Here is a 25,324-nt window from a genome sequence, read left to right on the forward strand (position 1 = left end):
TACTTCTATTGTGGAAAAAATCATGATACACTGCAGACAGCACCAGTTGTGGGTGTTACAGATATTACAGACACCATTATTATTGTTATTATAATGCAAGTGAGGGAAGAAGGACTATTCTGGGATAGCATCTTACTGTTTATGAAGTTTATAGATGGAAGTTATATGTAAGTAGGCAGTACAAAATTACTTGTGAATGTCAATATATCATTTAAATGTGAAGATGGACATGTTGCTACATATTTAAGAACTTGAATAACAACCTCCACTTCTTTCTACCAGATTACAAATGTATTATGAAATTATTGCTTTGAAATTACTGAGAATGTGCATATATTTAGCATAAATTCCTAGATTCACAGGCCTTCTGAAAATTTTCCCACTGGACAAGCCCACGAAAGACAGGAGCAAGGACATGCCCCTTACTGTGTGGTACCTATCATTCTCTTGTGCGAGTAAATAATTTCTCATCACTTCAGGATTTGATGTTTGTTTTCTAAGTGGAATACTTTTCTTCTAAATTTATCAGAATTAGATACAGAATTAGATACAGCTTCCCTTGGGCTGATCAGACTGTTGCCCATCACACAAGGACAGAAATGCTTTCACACTTCCAAATAAACCAATAGAAACCCTTTCTTGTGTTACATTTGATTTCTCTATGGGCTGATTGAAAGCAGACATTCAAGGATGATGTGAGATGGGAGAAATAGCTAACTCATGGAGTAGTTTTATGTGCTTAAGCTTTAAAATGTATTTTTAAAAGGATTGGGCTGAAATATGACCATTAATGGCCAGTATACTTGCTAAGGAATCTGAGGATTAATTTCTTGCCATTAAGATATCCTGGTATATCTACACTGTCTGTAATCTTCACCTGTCAAGACTGTACAGTACTAGAAATAGACGGAAGAAAAAAGCAGAAGAAAAAGGCTCTAAATGGAAAATATTGCACTAAGATTCCAAGAGCAGGATTGAAACTCAAATGCGTAGTGGAAGTACCTGAGGGTTTTTTATAGCAAGCTTATTCTTCAATGTAACCTACAGTACAAGGCCTCCCAGAGGACATTTAGGAACACAGTAGTCTTTGATCTTAATGGAAACTGTGTTTGCTGAGGATGGTGCCGTCTGCCTTGCAGTCACCAGGTAGTCTGGTTGCACAGCAGGAACCTCTTTCCTGTAATACAGACACAGATAGTGAAACCTGCTTCATCTGTCTGAGGGACCCTAGTTCAGTGCAGGAACTATTGCATTTCTTAGGAAAGCTTCTTTCTTCCATGCAGCCGATGATGCCGTGACACGTTTTCAAAGTAGCTAGGGACTGTGGGCTCATTTGACACAGTAGGAAAAAGGCTAAACTAAGTGGGAGAAAGATCTGATTTGGCCACTTCAAGAAAAAAGGTGGAATTACTGAATAGATACATGAGCAGAAGGTAACTATTTTTTCTGAACCATGCTACATCAGAAATAGTAGATTTGTTTAATAAATTCTGAAGGGTGAGTCAATTGAAAGGATATTTTAATGAAAAATAAAGGATTTACCCTTCAATACAGAATGAAATTTTAAAAGGGCATAACTTTCCTGCATGAGGTCAAAAGCAGGAGAAAGATCTATACAACTCTCAAGCTATTTTTTTTCCAACTACAGCAGGTCTCAATGACATTTCTTGCTGAATCTATTACCTCTCTATTTGCCTCTCCTACCTTGCCCTTCCACAATATCTAATAGCTTTATAACTGCTTCTCCTTTCTAACATATAAAAATCCACTGATTCTCAAATGGTCATTAATGAGAATGTAATCTGTCTTGTCTGAGGATCACTGGGAGAGAGCATAGCCCTACAGTGAGCTATTCTTCACATCCCTCCTGCACAGCCTTTCTAAGGAAACTGATTTTACACCTCTCTCCACTCTAATTTCCTGTTCATTCTACAGTATAGCATCTATTAGTCACAGAAAGTTGGAAAGTTAAAGACTCTGTAGCTGGAGTACTCTGAGTCTTGCAAATAGAAAGGTTTTAGACCTTTGTGTGTAATGGGCTGTAAAAGTAAAAGCTGTGATTTATTGTTTCTTTCAGTTACTGAAACCTAATGGCTAGACCACCTTGTATGGAATTCAGTGATCTGCAGATGTTTATATCTAATAAAATGTTTGAATAAATTGTGATTCTTTTTCTTTTAATGCATCATGTTTCCATATAACTGTGGAACATTTCTTTCAAAATTATATTTTTAACATTCAGTTCACAGCTGAAAGTAACAAAGATTTATATTTATTTTCATAACAGAAGAAGTTTGTAAAAATGAAATCTGTTACCAATTATAATTTAAAAAGTCATTATTCATGTTAATTCATGGTAAATCAGTCTAAAAATAAAAAAAAAATATATTGGCATATGGATGTGGATGGACAAAAAATGATGGCTTATATTATACAAACACACTCAAGCAGGTCATGGATACATACCTCTGAAACTTACAAAAGAGAAAGAAACACAAGGAAACAAAAAAGTTAATTTTGAACTGTACTAAGAGGAGTGATTTATCATTATTATTGTCAAAAGACAATTTGTATTTTTGCTTTTAATTTCCATTCCGAAATAGAAAATATAAAATGAAACAGTACAGAATGACATGATTCTTAAGAGCAATGTCTTTCTTTCCCAGGTGTAGCCATAAATTTTGCAGGCAAATGATTGATCAGCTTAATAATATCTAGGAATTAATTTCAAAATGTGCTGTGAAAAAGCATAATTTTTATGGCCAACAAAAGAAACACATCTTTTTTGTAGATTCAATAGTTTATTATTAGTATAATTTAAATCCTAGCTGTCTCTGGAAGATTTCTTTTTAGTTCAGTACCTAATTTTACAGAAAAATTGAAAAAAAAGAAAGAAATTGAAAATAAAAAAATTATAACATCACAGATGAAGTTGAAATTTCCTTATACACAATCTTGATAACACGTTTATCCTATTAAGTTTGATTTCCCAACACATGGCTCTAAATGTTGTCTTCAGCATGGGGAGAGGCTGCAGCTGTTTAATGTAAATTTGTTGGTGTTTTCTTCCTCACCTTAGACTCACATAAGGACTTTTTCTATGTTTGCCAACTTTCTCACAACTTGCTATTTGTCACTATTTTTCACGTGTGTGCTTCTTCTGTAATTGCAAATTATGTCAGACTTTACATATGCTAAATACTTGTTCTTTTTCTCTTTGCTGCTTTTAAAAGTGATTTCTCCAGGTCTGTACTACCTTAGCTGGTCATTAGTAGGGTGCTTATAGCCATTGGGTCTGGAAAATCAGCTTGTATTCTATTTCTTATTACCCTCTCTGCACTGCATCCTGTGTCCCACCATTCAGCAAGGTCTGGTTTGCCATACCACAACAACCATATTCCTCTATGCTATGCTGCTATGTTACAGTCATAAATATCAGATTCTATACAGAAAAACCACCTGTTAGTACCACACATATGAAAATTTTACCATAGGAAGATAAGCAAAAGCAAAATTGAATAGACCAAGTTTCTTGGCAATTTCAGAAATTGCTGTTACAGCTCTAGCAACCATAAAAAAGTTTAGCTAGGTAAGAGAAGTTCAGACAAAGTAAACATGGCTGTCTTACGGCCTTGAAAATTTGTACAAAGATCATGGCATGCTGGTAGCTGTAGCAACATCTTATTCGCTTGGCTACAGGATCCATGCCACTCAGAGAAGTATCTAGGGCTTTTTTTAACTTTTAGGTAAATGCTTCAGGGCTGAGCTCTTCAGAATCCAGGTGCTAATTGGAAAAGCTTATGGTGTAGTCAAATGAAATAAAGTGTGGTTGTGCAGAAGTGCTTCTGTCAGAGATGGGAATTGATGGGAGTTAATGTTTGTCTTCATAATCTTTATAAAATTTCACTGTTTTCTGCAAGGTAAACCAACTCTAAAAGAAGGATGAGCAGATTGCCTTCCTTTGCTTCACAGATCTAAATGGTTTCTGGACTGCAGATGCAGCTTTGAATCATTCAAGCAGTACAGGGCAGAGCTGTTATATCACCTAAGTAAATTCTTATCCTCTAGACTGGGCTTCAAAAATATTAATAAGAACAGCAGCCAATTTTCTCCCTTATACTGGTTCTTTGTTTGTTTGTTTCAAAATATGCAATATAAGTCAAAGCTACTCTCCAGTCCCTGAATTCAGTGCCTTTCCAAAGCAAGGTCTAGGTAAAATTTTAAATTCAAACTCCAAAGCTAATAGAGTGAGGAAAGATTTTTCATAATTCTTAAGTGAATTAGTGATGAAACCGGTAGTCAGTTCCCCCACAGTGCTTTGGTAGAAGAAATTTGGACATCTAATACATTTCCTGCCAATCACATAAACAGCTATGACTAGGACAGTTAGTTGGCTATTATTTATTTGGTTGCTTTGGTTTGAGTAGGGCTAAAACTATTTAATAGATGTATTTCCATTTGCTGCTGGTTCCCCAGGACAACAGGTGAAGTAGACAGTTAACCAGAACATAAAGACATTCCCCATGATTCCTTTAGACAGGATGAAAGAATGGAAAAGTCAAGGGAAGAGGCATTTAAAAACTTAATTTAGATTGAATACAAGAAATTGAAAAAAGGAAAAGCTTTAAAATGATACAACTGTATCATTAATTGTTTAGTTATTAAATAGTTTTTCATGGAAAAGACTGGGTTTTAGCTTTTATGTGAAAATTAATCTAATTACAATTCCCATGAACACCACATCAGTGGTTTTTTTGTTTGCGTTTTGGTGTTTTTTGGGGTTTTTTTGTTTGGGTTTTTGGGGAGGTTTTTTTTTTCTGTTTGTTTTTGCAGTTTTTTGCTTAGTTGGTTTTTGAGGGGGAGAGATAAGGGGTTTTATTACTTTCCTAATCGAGGTTGCTAACAAATGTTCAAATTTATTAAAAGTGTTGTGATTTCTCTGTTGTCAATTAAACTTAATGATTGAATAGTTCAAACAATAATTATTTAAGGAAGTCATGCTCTATTTTTTTTTAGGATAATAAGCTAAATGGAGACACATGCCTCTAGCGTAATTTCAAATGAGTACCTTGAAAATGAAATAATCAACAAAGTCGTAATTGCATGTTATCTGGAAAATGTCACACTAAAAAAATTCCTGTGAGAAAACATCTTTACAAAAATGCTCATGACCTGGTTTAAATTCAAGCAACAGAAATTATTTCATATTCCTTCCATTATAGATGAGTCTATCTGAACATAGGAGGCCAATAATGTGAACCTGTACATTTTTCATTCTACCCAGCACCATCTTTTCTTAAAGGGTAGCAGATAAAGAAGAACTCATAATTTCTCTTAATTCTCTTAATTTTTTGTTCTTGTCATAAGAAATAAGGGTTTTTTTTCCCACCAAACAGCATAAATCAAACACTTTTGAATTCTGTATCCACTCTGAAACAAGACAGGTACCTCAGATTAAACTCATACAGCCGACCCGCAATGTCATGTCATGCAACATGCAAGTAATGAAACATAATGGGTCAAATGAACATATGTCCACACAGAAGAAGGTTTGAGATATCTAACACTTCAATAACAGCTGTACACACACGTGACTTTTTTTTTTCTTTTCCCCCATAGATTATGAAAAGGGAGTCCTAATACAATTGGATCCAGGCAGCTCCTGATCGTCGTCGGCTTTCACTCATACAGGACCTAATCTGTGGAGATCAGTTCTGTTTTGAAGAACAACTTCTGTACAGCCAATTGGAAAGTTGAGGTACTGGATATTTTGACAAAATTGCTTTTGGGATATGTTTATTATCTTTATTTTTTGCCTTTATTAGTTTATAAAGTTCAAATCAAACACAGATGGTCTCACAAGTAATTTAAACTGAATAAGGTTACAAATGGAACAGAGATTAAAAAACCAATCTAGTTTTATGGATGATATTGCTCTATTTCTCACCATGGGTTTGCAAAAGGTTCTGTTTTAAAAGTGTTTACCACTCCATGAAAGTGTTTTAAAATAGTCACTGCGATATACTCTTAACCTGAATGCATTGAATAGGTTTTGAAATCTGTTTTTTCTGTCATGTTTAGTTCCATATAATTGATTCTAGAACTCTCTGTCAACAAGTCACAAAGTCTATACTGCATGCCTAGATCTAGAATATGGTGTGTTTGCTGCAGGACTCTGAAATGACAAGCAAGTTCCACAAAGGTAAATCTATTGAAGGTCAAGGATAATGCCCCTTTTAGCAGTGATGGTTTTTCCAACTTATATTAAGTAGTTTGTGTAACTCAGGGCGTACCTTGCTACAGTACTGAATAAATAAAACTTTTTATTAATGAAGCAGGTGAATATGGAAAGTGTTTTGTTCAAGAGCCTGTTGTGATACAAACCATTGCGATACAGCAGCTGCAGATTTGAATAATTTGAATCTGATATTCACTACACAGATGAATGATGGTTATTCACTTTCAATTTATCATGAGTACAGCCACAGATTGAAAAAAGATGGAGTAAATGTCTGCGGTTATCTGTTAACTGGTGTGCTTTATCATTTCGTAGCTGAATGACTCATGAACATGTAGTTCAGAACACCTCTAATTAATTTTTGAGTTGAGTCTTTATTCTTAACCTCAAACTATGGTTTATTAATGGGTTAAGGTAAAGAGCTTGCTAAAGTGTAATGTGTGGCTGTGCAAACATATTTGGAAGCTCATAGTTCACTGTTGGACATCAGATGTTTTACCTGCCTACCCAGCTAATTGAGAATCATATCAAAGAACCAGAAAGCCATTGTAATGAATGAGAGAGACAGTGACCTCCAAAAGACATAACTGAATTAGAACTGATGAACATGATATGAGTAGATTCACATTGTTGTTTTAAAAATAACACAGTTTAACTCTTTTTCCTGCCCTTGGAAATGTATTGCACTAAAAGCTTAGGAAAGATTGGCAGATTGTCGGTTTTTAAATTTTTTTTTTCTACAAATGTTACAAGAGTAGAAGATTTATTGAAAGATATTAGTAATATACAAATATTTTGGTTCTGAATGCATGCAAAGCAGGTTTTCTGGAATCTAAGAGGTGTATTTAATAGTTTTGAGGAGCAAAAAGTGATAGGGGAAGAGAAAGAGAAAGAGGGTTTTTTCCCCAAGAGATAAATTAAAAATCATTCTTTTATCTTTCCTGCTAAAGAACAGAAAAGATAAGTTGGAGCCATAATTGTTTAAGATATGTTAAAGACATAGTTTCCCACAGATTTTTGTTTCTCAAAATAATTTCTTATAGGCTAAATAATTGTGTATACTATTCGAGAATTCTGTTAGTCTTTAGACTGGAAGTTTGTGGTAGTCACATTTTGTCAAATATTTCAGGATCATTTACATAGATATTCTTTCTACAATAATCTATAATATCAACTGACAGAACCAACCTCTGGCCTATCAGCCTTTGTGTGAGGTGTTAAATTCATCCTCTGTTGCAACAGAACAGAACTGATTCTTGTGTCTGTTTCTTAAATCGATGTCATAATCATTTGTCAAAAAAGATAAAGTGCTCAAATGTAGAAATTCCTATTGAAAAATCAATATAAATTTCCAGTGAATTTGTTACGCTTCTACAAAGAAGAAAGATTTGGCATAATTTTGTGCTTAAGCAGGAGCTGCTTATTTACTGCTGAAGAATATGCAGTCAAAATCATATATTTGCTAGTCCATGTCCTCAGCCTCTCAGTAAGTACATAGTGTGAAACAAAGCAGATTTAGGGAAAACACTGAGCTTCCCTGCCTACAGTGCCTTGAATTTTTTCTCAGCTTTGAGGTCAAGGCATATGTTCATCTCCCCTTTCCCAAAATGAAAAAGACTTCTTTATTTTGCCTAAGATTCTGCTGATTCCCCTGTTTCTTATATTTAATTGCTGTGGATTTACCTTTAGTTGGATTTCTCAGGAATAAGGTTTGCATACAAAACTGTTAAATCAGAATAGCTGATGCACGTCAAAGTTGCATTTGTTGTTTAAAGTTAACCACTCAAATAAATGGATAACAGCTACAAAGTTTATATAAAGAATAGAAACATCTCTGATGCATGTTTTTGAATCAGCTATGTCTTTCTCTTTACAGTATCTATCTTGCCCATTTGGATCTTGGCATAGTGATTAGATTTAATAGAGCTGTTAAGAACTGATTTTTCTTTCAAGTTTTGCTGGAAAAAATTACACCACTTAGAAAAAACAGTTGCTAAAATGGCCTATATAGGGGGCTTGTACACTGTTTTTGCATGGTCTGAAATTCTGACACTTGTAACAATGATGGTCAGGAACAAAAGTAGCAGTGATTTTTAAAACACAAATCTGCAATATCTTCCAAATGTGAAGATTTCAATAGACTAACACACCAAGAGAGCAGAAGGACCTGACAGAAAATAGTCATTTTCTGAATGTGTAGAATTTAACAGTCCTTAAATGGTTTGTGCTGGATGAAAGAAAAACTGAAAAATGACCTTTATCTTTGTCACCACTGCAAATCTTGCTGTTCCACTGTTCCAGTGATGCATAGAGGTGGAAATAAAGGAGATGAGTACAATAGACTTTTCCATAGACTGAGTTTTCCAGGTCATTTAATTCTCTCTAGTGTGTTCAGAACCTTTCCAACAGAGCTAATGATAACAGATTGCCACATTATCCTACTCATGGTGACCTGTTTGGGTACCTGCCAGAAATTCTACTCACTCAAAACTATGGGTGAAAAAGAATGTTTACTGAATTCACTTCTAATGGTTAATATAATTTATTCAAGGAATAAAAAAATGTATTATTGAGTAGTTCATGTGTTAAATAATGATTCAATTATTTTGAAAACTGATACTTTAAGTTGCTGCTCTGCTGCAACTGATTTTGAATTTTCCTTACTCTGGCCTTCTGCCAGAGTTCATGTTCCATGGGGACATTTCTCCTTATCAAACAAGGCTGTTTTCTCAACATATAGCCAGGTAAAGCTACCCACAGGAACTCTGTCCTTGCTAAAAAAGAAACAGCTGTGGATCTAAAAGGGATAAATGTAGCATTTTTAGTGGGATTTTTTCTTTTTGTGATTACTTTTGGGCTCCACATGCTTCAAGAGTGCTAAGGAGAAAGTCTTACTACCAGTGAATATCATGGTGTTCAGGCTCTTGGTCATTTAATGATTTTAATATGATTTCTTTGAGCATAAAATTGACGACTCTAAATTGTATCCTGATTGTTTGAATTTTTATCTTCCACATAATTTTTTGAGAGCCAAAAAGCTTTAAATTACATACATTATGTGATTTTTACTATGAAAAAATAAGTTTGCATTTAAATGTTAATTAAAGAAATTTTGACTCATTGAACATGTATTGTTTCACCAATCTGATTGTAGAAAAATTATTTTTAAAAGAGATGCTCCCTGGGAGTCCTGCTTTTGAGATAACTTGCTATTGCATGTTGCCTACTTAACTTTGAAGAGCTAAAGGGTTCTAAAATTTAAAGTTTACTGTTTATTCACACTGATTTCTAATCAAGTGTGTTCAAAAAGGATTTTTGAGATTACATCTAATACTTTGGGTTGGGTTTTTTTAATTACATTTAAGTTCCCGTAGAAATCATACTTTTTTCATATCAATGCAAAGATCATGTTAAGAGTAATACTAAAGTTTACTTACTATACTCCAGTGACTTAGTTAGGCTTTCTATGTATAGCTATTGGTTCTCTAACTTAGGGCCATTCAAGCCTGCACTGGGCATATAAGTCATCTGAACAGCTTTGCCTTGATTATGGAATTAAAAATACTAGAGGTAGAAAATGCCATCAAATCTATTTCAGACTTAATTAGTGTCACCAGAAAAGATTTCCTTTGGTTTCATACATTAAGGGTTTGCATTTACGTCTTACCGAAAATGTTTTGCCTGCTGAATGCAAAGTATAGCAGTTTAGCACCTGCTTTTCTAGCAGCTGAATTATCTCACATGAGTAACAACTTTGTTTTCAAGGTGGGAGAGCAATATAGACAGGAGAATCACAGGTAACAGTGTTAATAGAAACACACTACTTTAAAAATAGGATTTAAGAGGTTTGGGGCTTATATGACTGATATCTTGTTGGAAACAAGCATGCCTGTGTTCTGAGGAAATTAATGTTTTTATGGCCTGAAATGAGTAGTGATTCTTCCCTTTCCTACTTATATGTCTGCAATAGAAATAACTAGAATATTCAATGCTTTTGATCTTGAACTCATTTACTTTTTCTTCAATTTTATATTCTGCCAATTTGCTTTATTTTAATTTTGTAATGAAATATTATATTTTGCTTCTCTGCAAGTTTACAAAGGTTAAAACCCTTCAAAATTAAGACTTCATGTTATTATAATTTTTTAAAAAGTCTTTTGAGTAATGTCTGAAGTCCTATTAGACTATAGTTGTGAATTATTCAGCTATTAGTACAGTTTTCATTAACACTGAGCACATAATTTGATGGATTAAATTGTGATATATATGTTTACAGCTTACTCCAGGCTAATGAGAATCTAAAATGCAACATATAATAGTGGTTCACTGCCTTCTGTTGACGCACAATAGGGAAAATAGAAATACTAGTCTAGCAAATTGCATGTATGCAGGTTTCAGGTCTCCTATAAATCTGTCTCCATACAAGAAACCTTTAATGCATCCCAGTGTGATCTAAAGAAGAAAAAAAATTATCCTAAGATAGTTACTTAGGCTCAGTCTGGCATTACAGTGAAGCCTTACCAATGACAAATCACTGCAAAAGATGTGGTTCAGTCCTCTCCTTGTGACCCTCCCTTCCCTGTGGCTTATCTACAGATCGTATATTCAATGTTTAATTGGTTGATACAGTGAAAAAAATATTCTTGTTTTGGCTCGTTTCATTCCATTCTGGTTTAGGGCTAAACCAATATACTAGATTTAAGGGAAATTTTAAGGCAGTAAGACTTCTACTTTCCAAGGCAGCTTGCTATCAGACTGGCTTTGCAATCACAGTAAGCCACAAAGCATGCCTAAATTTTGAAGCAGTTGAATTCTTGGACTGATGCAGCATCAGAAATCCTGGTGAGAACAGGAGTGAACTACACAGGGAGCCACTCCACTGAGGGTGCCACCTCCCACTACTGAAGGATCAACTAATACAAAATTAAGTGTGCGAGGGCCTCACCCCCATTTCTGGTTTGATCTGGGGAGGCACCAAGTTTTTCATGAAAGCAGTAATGAGTCAAGCCTGTCAAGACATTAAGGTCCAAGAAGCCTTCAATGTTTGTTAAAAACAGCTCTAAAATTTCCATCAAGACCAAAATTTGTATACTTTCCACATAGTGAATATGTGAGTCCAAACTCAAACCTGGCTGTTTGAGACTGTGCCCATTGCTCTGCTGTCTTCTACCAGCCAGGCTGAAATTAGCTACAAGGCAGCCACTCATTCACACTGGGGATGGATACAGGCAGATGGAATTAGGGGCAGATACTACACAGACACACACCCTTTTCTGAGAAATGAGCAGGAGAAAGTCATATTTTTAGCCACACACACTTTGTGAGTAGTGAATGCAAACGTTCAAAGGCACAAACACTGAATCTTGAAGACAGCACATTGACCATGCCTTTCCAGATATGATATAATTATCACCGTTTTAGGTGGAAATCATATAATTGGGTGATAGACAGGTGTAGCAATCCCTGAGCTAGAGGAAATTTTTGGAAGACTCCCATATTTTTCTTTTTTTTTTTTTTAATTGGGTACAGAAAACTCAGAAAACTGATGATTTGAAATTATTAATGAAAAACCATTGAGAGAGCTAAAGTCTTGTGTAAGATATTCATTATACAGTTTATGCAGGCACAACATTTCAGAACAACTTCATATGCCAATCATGTTTCTCATTTTGTATTACACTCATTTACATTTCAAGTTTTCACAAGTATTTGCAAAGCATATGTTTATAAATGTTGTTTTATCTTCTTAGACTTGCAAAGACCCCTAATAAAGTGCCATAAAATCTTATACCATGCTGCCTTAGAAGGAGAGAGGGAGAAACGGGCTGTCAATCGATATTGATCTCGTCTCAGTGTACAAACCTGAATTCAAATTCATATCTCAAGTGTTGCAGAGACATGTAGACAACAGCTCTTGGCAAATGAGATACATTTCTGTGTTTTAGAATGTTTTTAAAAATAGTAGAAAATCCACAGCCTCACACAAAAATTGAAGCTTTACATACGATAACAGAGACTCTGATAATAAGTAATAAATATCCCTAATATACAGCACAACTCCTTTAGTAGCAGTTTTGTGAGGAAAAATAATTACTTCTGCTTTGACAGGATGAGAAGAACCAAATCTCAGTATTATATATTATCATTATACTAATTATTGTTATTTGTTTATTATTGCAGGAGTATTTTTCCTGTTTAAAGTCCTCAGAATGAAAGCTATTTTTATCTTTTTTTCACATATGCAGTGAGGTTTCTAAAGAGGATTTCTAATTAATTCTTTCAAATTCATGTGAACACTATTATTGTCTTAATCTAATAGTTGGTACTGATAGAAATGAGCTGCAAACTATTTAATGACATTCTGCAGGTACTGTCTTATCAAGTTTGTCATTGCCACCTGACACAAACAATTTTAGAAGTCAACAGTCTCATTAGTTAATGTTAATGAATTTGGCAGACACACATAATTGGCTTTTACCTTGGTTTTCATGTCTTTTAATGGGATTCCACAGGGGTTTTTGAGAGTATAGAGTTCATATTTATTGTTTGTGCAACTTTAAAATAATTTTTTGTAACTGATGTCTGCCTGGATTCTCTCACATGAAATAAACTAGGTAACGACCAAATCTGGTAAACTGACCTAGCTCTGTATAACATGCAAATTTCATACGATCGTATTGTTTAGGTAGAGAAAGGGCCTTGGACAGTCTCCAGTCCAATCTTCTGTTCATGGCAGGTCAGCTCCAAGGAAGTCAAGCCAGACTGCTGAGGTCTTCATCCAGGTAGGTCAGACCAAGATGCTTAGGTCTTCATTCAACTGGGTCTTGAGATCATCCAGGTCTGCTGGTAGATTCCCTCCAAAGCCAACTCTGTTCCAAATTGAACAAGCCCAGCTCCCCCAGACTCTTGTAAAAGAGCAAGTTCCTCAGCCCCACCATCTCTGTGACTTCCTTGTATTCTCTTCAGTTGGTCATTGTCTTTCTTTTACAGAGTGGCCCAAAACTGGATGCAGTATTCTAGATGTGAAGGTTCTTGGAAAAGAGGGAAATTAGGCAGCCTATATCTTCATAAGACAATATTTAGAAACATGATTCAATTGGTACTATTGTTTTTGAGCTGAGACCAACTTTAATTTACAGGAGCATGAATCACACTTTTGCTGATGTACCAAAAGCAGAATTTGATCTTCAGACATATGCATCCAAAGGGATGCAATTTTTTTTGTTGAAAGAGGATATTATGTAACTCTTCTTAAAATTTCTGAAATCAGAAACATCAGAGCAAGATAAAAGTTAAGGTAAGAACAATATTGGTATAATTTATTTTCACAAGAGAATTCTCTTGTTGCATTTTTGGTGATGTTTCCATAGCTACAGTTTTGTTTAAATATTGCATTCTCTATTAGAATGAAAGAAAAAAAAGAAACAACTTTTAACTGATGCAAAACACATCCCTGTTTACTTGTTTTAAAATTAGTCTGAACTGTCCCAGTTCATGCTCCAAAATGAAATAGCTCAATGGGACTGTTCCACGTATGCTGGTTGACACCAGGTTCTCAAGCATGCCTGTGCTTTCCCAGGAAACCAAACTGAGAACATGACGGCCATCAAAGCAGCAGCTTTCAAGGCAGGGAACATACTGAAGAACTCCTTAAGAAACTGATAAAAATTATCCTTCTATCAGTGATTTGGCAAAAGGAAGACATAGCTTTACACGTCACTCCCAAACTTATTATCCTTTATTTTTCTTTTACACCTTCTGGTTTCATCCCTTTTGTCTATTTTAAGACACAGTTCTTAGTGCATAATTATTTTTTGTTGTTGTTGCACAACTTTCCCCATTAGTTCGTGGCTTTATCTCTTGTTTGCCCATTGCATTTGGTGGGGATGTTCTCTCCTGGTTAGAGATTCCAAAACAGATAGACGTGTGGGCTGCTCACTGTGCTCCTTCTAGAGGCAAGAATGAAAAGGTGGCATATTTAGAAGAAAAATGAATATCATCCTAATGCAAATATCTAAGAAGTGAAAATATTTATAGGGTGATTTCTCTCAGGTTTATTTCTAGCCAGAAAGGCAGAAGAGTGGTTCTATATAAGACACAAGAGTTACAGTCAATAGATCTTGTGAATAAGTGACTGCACTATTTTTATTGGCTTTTTTTAAGGAACTTTAAAAGCTTAAACTGTCTCTTTTATGTTAAAAACATAGTGTGTAGTCTTTGTGATTTAAAGTTGAAAGTTGTATTACAATATTTTAAATGAAAGATGCAGTTCACCATTTATTGTAGAACAAAAGAGGGAAAAAGTAACTTCTTTAGTGCTTTTTTCTTTTACTCCAAGATCTTTTCAATTAAATCTAAAAATGAAAGAGGGCCGCAGCTTTCTTAAAATATCATTAGGTATTCTGGGGTTTAGGTTCTTGATACACAAAAATTAAAATTTAATTTTAATCCTATTACCTCAAGTGTATTGTAATTGAATACTCATTTAAATATCATCCCAGATCTGATGCTACATTTAGAGATGTATTTATTTGTAAATGGCAGGTGAAATTTTAAGTCTACATTTATTTAAGAAAAAAAACAAGCAAATTAGTTATTACTAAAAATAGTCTGCCATAACTATGGCACATCTGTGTGGATGAAAAAAAATGCTTTGACCAGAAAATCTTAACATTACTGGTGAGAGAAATAACTAATTTATTTACAAAATAATAAAATATGGAAGGAAGCATGTCTATTGATGAATAGCCCGGATGGAAATGTTACCTGATAGGCTGAATAGATTTCAAGGAAGAGTTTCTGCAATTGCATGCAATAAAGGAAGTGGTGCTCCTGAATATTGTAAAACAAGGCTTTTGATATTCTATTCCCATTTTTGCCAGACTTTGAAAGCCTCTCCTTCAATAAAAGTCTTTCCTGAATGGAAAATGAAAATAAACATCAGCATAACTTTTTCATACAGTAAGCAAATAAAAGTGATATGTTAACTTATTTAAAGTGCAAGGAATCTTTTACAGAATTTATACTTGAATTGTTTATGAGGACTAGGCAGTATAAAAACAAATTTAGGTAAATTGCTATTTCTAGCATGTTAAACACAGCATCTAAATTTTGTAACAGTAATCCTAGCTAGGGTTTTGGATGTTTTATGCAGAAACTTCCACTTCCAAAATTTGATATTGAAAATCCTTCAATCCAAATTAGTTAGTTTAAACTGAAATCCTTGGTTTTCAGAAACACTAAGGTTTCAAGACATCCTAAGAACAGGTAGAAGGGAAACAGAAAGGCACTGGCAAGTGTCAGCCATTCCGTAGCAAAACTCACTGCAAAGAGAGAAATCTTTATTTAGCTTTCCATAGTAAATGTGAGGTAAATACTTGGTTAATTTTTTCAAACAGTTTTTGTTGGTTTTTTTTTTTTTTAATTTTAAAATTTAGGAAAAGAAAGGCAATGGAATACAGTTTTTGTATGCAGGCTGGATGCATCTTCAGTAGCATGATTGGCTGGACTCCGCAGCATAGGAAAATACATTATTTTCATCCAGATTCCCTTACCTACTTCCCTATAGAGATACTATCATATAGTGAAGGAGTTGCCAGAGATATAAATGTGGTGAATAAAGCTCTTTCTTCTTTAGGTAGATCTTCAGTTTTTGCTAGCAGTTTATCTGTAGTTTCAGCGAAGGTGACATTGGCGATGCAAACTTCTGCAAACAGTCTGTGAGCTCACATTCAAGGCTACCCTCTGAGCATTTCTGTTGTATCTGCAGTACTTTGATGTATCCATACTGGTCCCACCCATTGAGAATTCACATGTATTTCTATAAAAGGTCATTTACAAAATCAATTACTGATCTCCTTTTCTTTTAATATATCACTTTTTTATAATTAACATGTAATTAAAGAGATGTGTTTAGTTTCCAAGATATACTGATCCATATATCTTATTTAATTATTTTTGTTATGCAAATTTTCAAGTAGAGCTTTCACCTGTAGAGAGATAGGAGATAACCATAGATCAGTAAAAAAAAAATTGCCTCATTGACTTCCTGAGTTCAAAATTGGAAAGTGTATATGTGGGGTAGAGAAACCTCAGTGCTATCGATTTGATTCAGCTGGACCCTCACTGAACATTGCCATTTTTACCATATGCAGGAATTATTTATTTCACGAACTTGATGAAAACTAATTCATAGTATTTGTTAAGATAAATGCAACAAGTCATAAACTAAAAATGAAACGGATTTTAGTTCATTAAAAGTCTCCTTTACTCTGTAAATCATACACTAATGAAAATTAGATAACTTTGATAGGATATGGGAAAGGAACTCCATTTGATGAGGACAATAATCCCTGTAGAAACTATGGAAGTACAAAAGCTATTCTCAGTAACTTAGGGAGTCAGAAACATTTCTAGCTGGGTTCAAGTCCCAGCCAGCCTGTGCAGTTGTATGAAAATCTGTTTGCTATGTCCCATGAGTAATACTGCTTGCAGGAAACATATAGCTACTGCTGAGAAGGAACTCAAGAGACTGCAAGTAATATAGTAAAATAGCAGTATGCTTTTCCCATTACAGTGCAGCTACAAACCACAGGCTTCGAATTTCTCTGTTTCTCTTTCAGTTGATAAATCAACTGATCTAATTCTCCCATTTCAATGGCCCATATAATAAAAATACTTATGAAGAGTCTTAAATATTTTACGGGCTAATTATATAATTATTTGCAGAAACAGAATCTTTGATCCAAAATATTAGAATAGGAGGAAAGGTGGAACAACAGGCAATTTAGCTGAAAATCTGAATTACTAGTTTTCATGTTATAAAAGACCTTGAAAGTAGAAAGTCAATAAAATCACCAACTGAAAACCTAGTTCAAATTCCACTGTAGTTAATAGCAAAGCTTTCAGTAGTGCCAAGGGTTGCATATGTCCATGACATTTACAGAAAGCTGAAGAACAGCATACAGTCTGTCTGAGAAGTACAATCCTATAAAAATTCTCTATGTGTATTCTTTTCAAAGACAAAATGTCTATTGCTACTACAGGGAATTTGGAGTGAGCACATTAGCTTTCAGTAAAAAAGCGAAAATTACTTCAAAGTTAATTCGAACTGAGTAGAGATATGGATTAAAGAAAAGCTAGAAAATGTGAGATTGCGTGGAAGTAGAAGGTACAGAATATCCCTTCTTGTGTTTCTGTAGAAAATATATCACAAAAAAACCCCCAACCTAACCCAAACCCAAACAAACAAACAAACAAACCAAAAAATCAAGCACAACAAATGAGCAAGCTAAACTTTTTAAGACTCTAGAGTGACTAATCAGTTTGCTAGCTCTTGGGGAATTTTCATAGTATGCCTTGAAGCGAATAAAACACATTTGTGCTCAAATATATATATTAAAAAGTAATAAACAATTCAATGTGCTGAGTCCTACTGTAAAAAGCAACTCTGCATGGAGTCTGCAGAGACGCATCACAAGCAGAATCCTTATATACCTTTGCGCCAGCATCAGTCCTAAGAACAGTGCTACGGGGCACTCCAGGCCACCCTTGGGTCCATTCTCCAGTCCACATTTGCTGTGAAACATGGCTCCTAATTGTTCTCATCCCAGGATGGATACAGGATAATGCTGAAGCTGTTCCTTACCTCAGCACTCAGAAATACTTCACTCTTTTGCAAAGTAGCCTTCTGTCTCCAGCATCCCTACTTTCAAACAGCTTAACTCTTCTTGTAGTTGAGCCTTCTTGCCCTCGATGAGAGCTCATTCACCAGCCAAAATGACCACTGTAATTGGAATTTTCCCTTCATAGCTAAAATCCACCTTAGGATCTGAGAGTGGAGTAAGAAAATGGTGGCAGAAAACCCTCTGAAAAGGATCTAATTAAAGCAATATCAGTCAATAAATGCACATTCATTATCTGTAGACAAATGCAAGAGCTCACAGAATGACTAGGAACATCATGTTAATTGACAAACAAGTGACTCACAATAAATAGTGAAAATAAACAGAAAAACTATACACAGCGGTGCCAGTCAGATAATTTCCAAAACCAATGAGCAAATAGAAGTCATGCCACATATTGCAAACTTTTAACTCACTAGAATGATGGAGGGACCAGATGACAAAAGATAAATAAGAATAGGGCAAACAAAAAAGCTAATTTCTTAACATTTTGCATATAGATGTACTTATTTGAAGGGGATCGTGTGAGAATTATATTGTATTGTTAGGAATTAAACTTGAACTGCCACTTCTGCCTTTATTTTTCCTATTAAATATATATTTAAATAATAGAAGAGTAAGAGATTTTTGAATATTGGTTTTATTGCCTATTTTTATTTCTGCCTTTTGTAAAAAGATAAATGAGCATATACCATTATCCTACTGAGTTTATACCAAGTCATCAGCATTATTAAAACTCCCATATGTAGATCATAGTTTGTATAAGAAGCTTGTTTTTCAATACAGCAAAAGAGTAATAATTCAGCTGGGGATGAAAAATTGCTTCATTTTAAACCAAAATGTTTTTCTTTAATATTTTTGTTCTTGTATGAAATCTATCAGCATATATTCTTTTTGTCTGTATAGATTTTCCTGATAAATGCAAATTAAATAATTATAATTCTTAAGACCTCTGTATAAGTAACTATAAAATTACCCTATTTTAAAACATGGTAATTGTCATACATAAGTAATCAGTCATGCTGCTAAATTTGAAAATAATTTGGCTTATATAGAAGAAATGCGTGTTTTTCTTGCATAGTGCATTCATTATCCATAACAAATTAGTGCCCACATAAATTCAGTCTTCCAGACAAATGAATGTTCAGCTACATGAGAATCTGGAATTTGCACATTAAAATAAATGCAACTGTACCTATCTTAGAAATTGAATTACCAGATTCATATGCAGTAGTGTCTATTTAGCTGATAACATATACATTTTACATGGAATAAAAATACACTTTTCACAAAAAATGAGTTTGCATATTTCAAATCCAGTTGTAGAAGGTTAGAAATTCATGCATGAATTAGAGAGCATGATTTATTTATTGTTAACTTTCCTTATAAAAACTTGTCATTTGTGAAACAGCCAGTCCAAGATAGTAATGTTTTAAAAGTCTTGAAAAAGAAGTTGTTCTTCTTCCATACACTTCATTGCATGCCTAAGGCATTTGGGTTTGAGCCTCATTGCTGAGTCTCTGTTTATAATTAATAAAAAGAAATAACAAAAGTTTATTCAGTTCAAACATGTAAAACATCCTCAGGGTATCTGTCAATAAAAGGCACTTGGAATTCCTAGTTGGGATGAGTTGGCCAAATATTACACATTAAACTTCATTTGGCAACACTACAGTGTCATGTTGTAGAAGTCATCTTGCTAAGGCTTTGCAAAGTGGGGTATTGCAGAGAATGTATAACAGCATTTTGTGGTGTAACTCTGTCAAACTTAATAAATATAACTTGGGTTTTTGTATGAAATAATATTATTTAGAGTATGTGCTATTTGTATTATACATTTAACCCTTATCACGTAAGTCTTTTAATGTGACATACTGAAGAAATTGCATCCTTCTACTTAGCAAAACAGAGCTTCACTGTTCTCATTGTAACAACATTTTCTCATCACTTGGATTTTCTTCAAAGAGCTGTTACTCCAAACTGACATAACTCAATCAACTGCTGAAATTTGAGTCCTGTTTAACTGTTTAAGCCTTCACCTACTATACATACATAGTCAAGGCTGTAGTCACCTTCTGACCCAGCCATACTATATGTGTTCCAATACACTTACATTTGTCATTTCTATTGCATTATTCTGATTTCAACAACCTTTATTCTCTTTCAATAGTCATTATTGAAAACTTCTCTTTAATGTTGAGTTATAGAATGTTCTCCCTTTTCCAAGTCCTGAACATTCTTCTCTGCAATGTGTTTAGAACTTGTTCAAAGACACATTTTTTGAGCATGAAGTCAATAACAATATTGGACATAAAAACTGCTCAGCTCATAGTGGTTTATATAAAATCTGATTCCAAGTGGTTTATTGAATTATTAATGACTTCTAATTAACCAACAATCAATGGGCCATATATTCAGAATCAATATCCACAATAGAGAAGGTAAACCACAGTGCTGGTTCTACATAAAATGGTAAGAAAACCCTTCAAATTTCTGAACAGCTTTTTACAACTAATTCCCAGAAGTGGAAATTTAACACACTGAGACAGCTGCCTGCATTCTCTGGCTTTGCCCACACCCATCCACTGGTGAGACAGCTTCCATGGGTGCACACACGAGGCATGGGTCCTGTGTTGCAGTCTATATCACCAGTGTCCTAACTGCATCCCTGTGGTCACAATGTTGAGGATGCCCAGGCAGCCTTAGACAGAGATTGCAATGGTGGCCGGGCAATTCTGGAATTCTAAAACTGCCATGGTCTTTTGGTCCTTCTTTTCAAGCTCACCTCCTTGGTAAGCCTCTTGCTTACAAATTAATCTAGCAGTTGCTGGCATCTTCTCCTCTAGGTCTTTAAGTGTTTGGACAAACAGGCTCTCAGACTGTGCTGTTCAGTCCTATTGCCACTTTACCAGCTACTGGTTTCTCTGGTTGGTGGAACACATGAGCACCCCAACTGAGAGCAATCCCTCTTGACTGGTATTCTCTTCTGCTGCTTCTGTACCAATTTTAGTGCCTACCCTGCAAGGGAGAGAGAAGCCTAGAAAGTCTGTGAGCTGGAGGGTGTAGTCAGGTTTTTTGGAGGGCTCTGAACCTGCCAGAAGCAAGTGTTAGGGTAATTGCAACATTGAGACAAGAAAGAAGGAGCTGTGCATATTGATTTGGGTGCTATAGTCATTAGGGTCTAGCAGGAGGAGTTTAAAAGTCTGTTCTGTAAATATTTTGACTTAAAGTCAGTCTTATGCATCTATGTGACTATGTTCACTGGTTTAAGATCAAAGTAGAGTGATGGGGATAAAGTTGCTTACATAGGATAGAGAATTCATTAGAGTCTATTTACCTTGTGATAACCAATTTGCATTTGTTTATCTTTCCTCTAATTTCTGTGTTCTTTATGCAATTCAGCTAGAGTGATTACCAATATGTGAATAAATGGCAGATTTACTGCATCTTGCAAAACAAATCATTACTTTAAGTCATTGTGTTAATCAAATATATTTACTCTGGAATGGAATTGTTATTTAATGTCATTTGTGCTTTGAGATGTGAGAAAGCATTTATTTATTTTTGTTTCTTTTTCAGCAATTTTTTTTTCCTGTCAAATACTGAAACATGCCATATATCGTAAATTTAATTGGATTTATCTCAAAAATAGAGTAATGAATATTTACCCAGTGTCATAATAATTATTATTATTGTTATTTTTTATTATTTTATTATTATTATTATTATAATTCTGAGTTCAGTTTAGTGCATTTTTTCCTTAATAAATGTGAATACTTTGTTTGACAAGAAGTTTATAGACTTGAATCCAACAAGAAATGAAATAGAGCTACTGACCTACATTTAAAAATTTAAATCCTTATGTTTTCAGAAAAATATTTCAATTTATTTAAAAAAGAAACTAACAGAAAGCAACAAAACAACAGACAATAGACAGATAGTCAACCCAAATGACTGCACTAAATTTAAACCCAATGTTTGTACACAATTACACATTTTTCAGTTTCTGAATTTTTTTGTTTTTTTAAAAATTCTTTAACAATTACAGACTTACAGCACCTTTAAAACACTGCAGGCTATTTTAAAATTACTGTATGTGACTAATATCAACCTCCTTATGTCTAGAAGTGCCTTTTAAAAATGAATAAAATATTAATTAAGTTAATCTAATCTGATTCTGTTTTGAACAGCAAATTAAAATTGTAATAGTTTAATGTCACTAAGAGCAAGCAGTGTGTCCACATTTTTCTATATTAGTACTTATGTAAGAGCTTCTAATTTGACAGCTTTTGAAAAAACAAATGCTTATAAACTTTACTTAGTTTTCACAGTCTTTTCCCTTTAGGAAATTTAGAGTATACTTCAACTTGTGAAAAGTATCTTCATTTCATCCTTCTCCACTGATATATCATATATATATATATATATTAGATATATCAGATTAAAACAATAGCAATTCAAATGAAAGAATGGCCAAGTAACATTTATAAAACAACATTAGATTAGGTTAGGTTAAACAACCCCGATTCTCTCAGCCCGTCTTCATAGCACATGTGCTTCAGCCCCGCCTCTGGACTCAATATAACAGGTCCACATCTTTCCTGTGCTCAGGGTCCCAGAGCAGGACACAGTACATCAGGTGGGTCTCACAGAGCAGAGCAGAGCAGAGCAGAGCAGAGAGGAGTGTCAGAGCCACCTCCTCTGACCTGCTGGCCACATTGCTTTGGATGCAGCCCAAGATGTGGTTGGCTTATTGGACTGCAAGTGCACATTGCTGGGTCATGTCTGGTTTCTCGTCCACCAGCACCCTCAAGGGCTTCTTCATAGGGCTGCTCTCTCATCGGTTCTCCTTTCCACTTAATCATGGAGCTAATTTCATTTGTTTTATTTAGCTAATGTTTCTCTTTTTTTGTCTAGCATTCTAACTTTAGACAAACACTCCACTGTCACTTAACTCCTCTACACCTCAAAACCCACTCAGAATTTGGAAGTTGTCCAATAGGGAAGACAAATTTAGATCAGTAACGAAAGTTATGGCCTGACATATTGCAGTTGTGTCTTCTTTAGGACCCTAATATTAGGGGCCAAATTTCACATTTTGACAGGTTATTTGAATGCTTTATCTATTAAAAAAAACCTAATTCTCTTTACCATGATTGTATTAGTTTAAGTATCCCTTAAAGAGTCTTGCTTTTGGCCAGAAACTGCTAAAGATATGGCTGTTTTCTTCTTACATAACGCACAAAAGTTCCTGGCTTCAGAGCTTTAACACCATGAAAAGTCTGATAAGTGTCATGCATTTAAGTTACACTCATTGCTGCTTTAGTGCAAAAACCAAAATATATGCCTGCATTCATGAAACCTTATTCTCGAGAATGATTCCTGAAGACCCCTTCTCTTCCTAAAGTAATCCATACCCTTATTTCACTCATAGAATAACATGTAACTTGATTTATAATTCATCTTAGAAGAGTTTAAAAGGTAGAACTTAACAGGTGTCAATTTATGGAGGTGGAAAACAGAATTCACTGTCTTACATTAGTTCTGGTTGACAGGTTTTCTTTCCCTGTATTACTGTCTGTGCTGAACAGCTTTGTAACCCCTGCAACAAGAGATTGTCTACCCTGGAATTCGTGACCACTATTGATTATGCTGGATGAGAATAAAATTGCTCTGTATGTCTTGGAATTTGTCAATACAGCTGAGTTAGAGATATAACAGGTATTTCTTCTGGAAGCATTCTTTTTAACAAAACTAATTAAAAAATCATGATACCTTCATTTAAGAAGTTCTAGTACCTAGTACCTTTGGGGCATTTGTTAGAAGTTTAAATTGAAATAAGCCTATTTGATATAGCTTTCCAATTGGTTAGCATTGGGGAAATAGAAGTTCTTGTGACGCTGCGCTCCAATCGCGGGAGGAGCGGTGGCACTGGTCACCCACGTGCTCCGATTCCCTTTCGCTCAGCATGCATCAGGAGTGGCCATGCCCCGCCCCAGCCACCGGCAGGCAGGGTGGCGGTTTGGCCACTGGCTGGGTCCCCGGACTGACAGAAGTGGCCAATAAATGTGGACCCATGTTGAAGGATCGGGAAGAAGGAAGGGCTCCTTGCTTGCGTCTCCGAGCTGTCTTTATGCTTTCCCATGATGGGAGTGGCGCAGGTGCCACAGTGTCGCAGCTCAAAGGGGGGTAGAGGCAAAGGAAAAAAAGGAAAATGGTGGCTTTCAAGGGGGAAAACTGCCTAACAACGAATCAAGGGCTTAGATAGGAGGGGTATGAGGGGATAAATGTAAACATAAAAACAATAGAGAAGGGGAAGGGAAAGATGCACACCAATGAGTGAAGGGACATATCATAACTGACAACAGAGCTTCTAGATAAGTGGGTGTAGCAAATTATGATAGACAGGCTGCAGGGGCAGGGGTTTGGAGGATGGCAGGGAATGATCTGGAAATACCATGACTGTCATGGAGAAGAGGCGGGAAGACAGGTAGTAAACAACTTTAGGGAGAGACTCTTGGGGAGTTTTCAATTGGACACAAGAAGAACATTTTTAAAAAATAAGAAAAGTAAGTGTTTCCTAGGGAATTCCCCAACACTGGATAATTTTAAGATTCAGCTGGACAGAGTGCCAGGGCAGCAGGTTTTTTTCAAGAAAAGTTGGACGAGATGATCCTTGAGGTTGCTTCCAACAGGTATTCTATGATTCTAGGATTCTATTAAAATATTTTAAACTGTAGGTCATTTAAACATGCTCCATATCTGTGCTGGGTCCATTAATAAGTTGGAGATTGTACAATAACTTCATAGACAGATTTCTTAATTACAAGGTTTTGAAATTACCAAGAATGATTATTGGACAATTACGTCAAGAGTGGAAAAGTTCTTGTTGCTGTAGCTATCTTGACAGATGGAAATAATTCGTAATAAGATGTAAAATAAACCTCTAGCTTAGACTCATACAAGTATTTTCTGTTACTTTCAGAAAATTAATAAGAGACTTTATGTTAAGTAAAACTAATCAGGGGGATTTATTTATCTCTTTTTCTGATTTATGCTAATATGGCTTCATCATTAGTCTGAATTAGACTCTCTAATGCTGTTTTGGCCAGGATTAGAATTTCTCTGAGGCTTTACATTCTCACATGGTTGCCACTTCCATCCTGGTATTTCCCCACTGGTAGTTTTAGCCTGGATGTAAACACTAATTGCAGAACACTAAATAGTTCATTTTAATCTTTAATAAGTTTACATCTATTCAAATTAATTCTTGGACTGTGAAATCTCTGTTGTCATTGCAGTTTAATGTCTTGGCATCTCAGAATAGGAATATGCAATGAAGTTTTCTCCATTGTTTTAGATGATTCAGCAGCTATTAATATCAGAAAGCATAATGCAGTTT

The 25,324-nt window shown here is 35.0% G+C and overlaps 1 protein-coding gene across 5 annotated transcripts in view; it reads left to right on the forward strand.

The window, feature by feature from the left end:
* CNTN5 (contactin 5) overlaps positions 1-25,324 on the forward strand; it is a 600,552-nt gene that overhangs the window by 183,860 nt on the left and 391,368 nt on the right. For all 5 annotated transcript variants that reach the window (XM_038141215.1, XM_038141204.1, XM_038141258.1 and 2 more), the window contains one exon: positions 5,620-5,758. The gene's annotated coding sequence lies outside the window, so the exon portion shown is untranslated. The remainder of the gene's footprint in view (positions 1-5,619; positions 5,759-25,324) is intronic.

This window comes from Motacilla alba, chromosome 1 (genome assembly GCF_015832195.1).
Source record: "Motacilla alba alba isolate MOTALB_02 chromosome 1, Motacilla_alba_V1.0_pri, whole genome shotgun sequence".
NCBI classification, from domain to species: domain Eukaryota; kingdom Metazoa; phylum Chordata; class Aves; order Passeriformes; family Motacillidae; genus Motacilla; species Motacilla alba.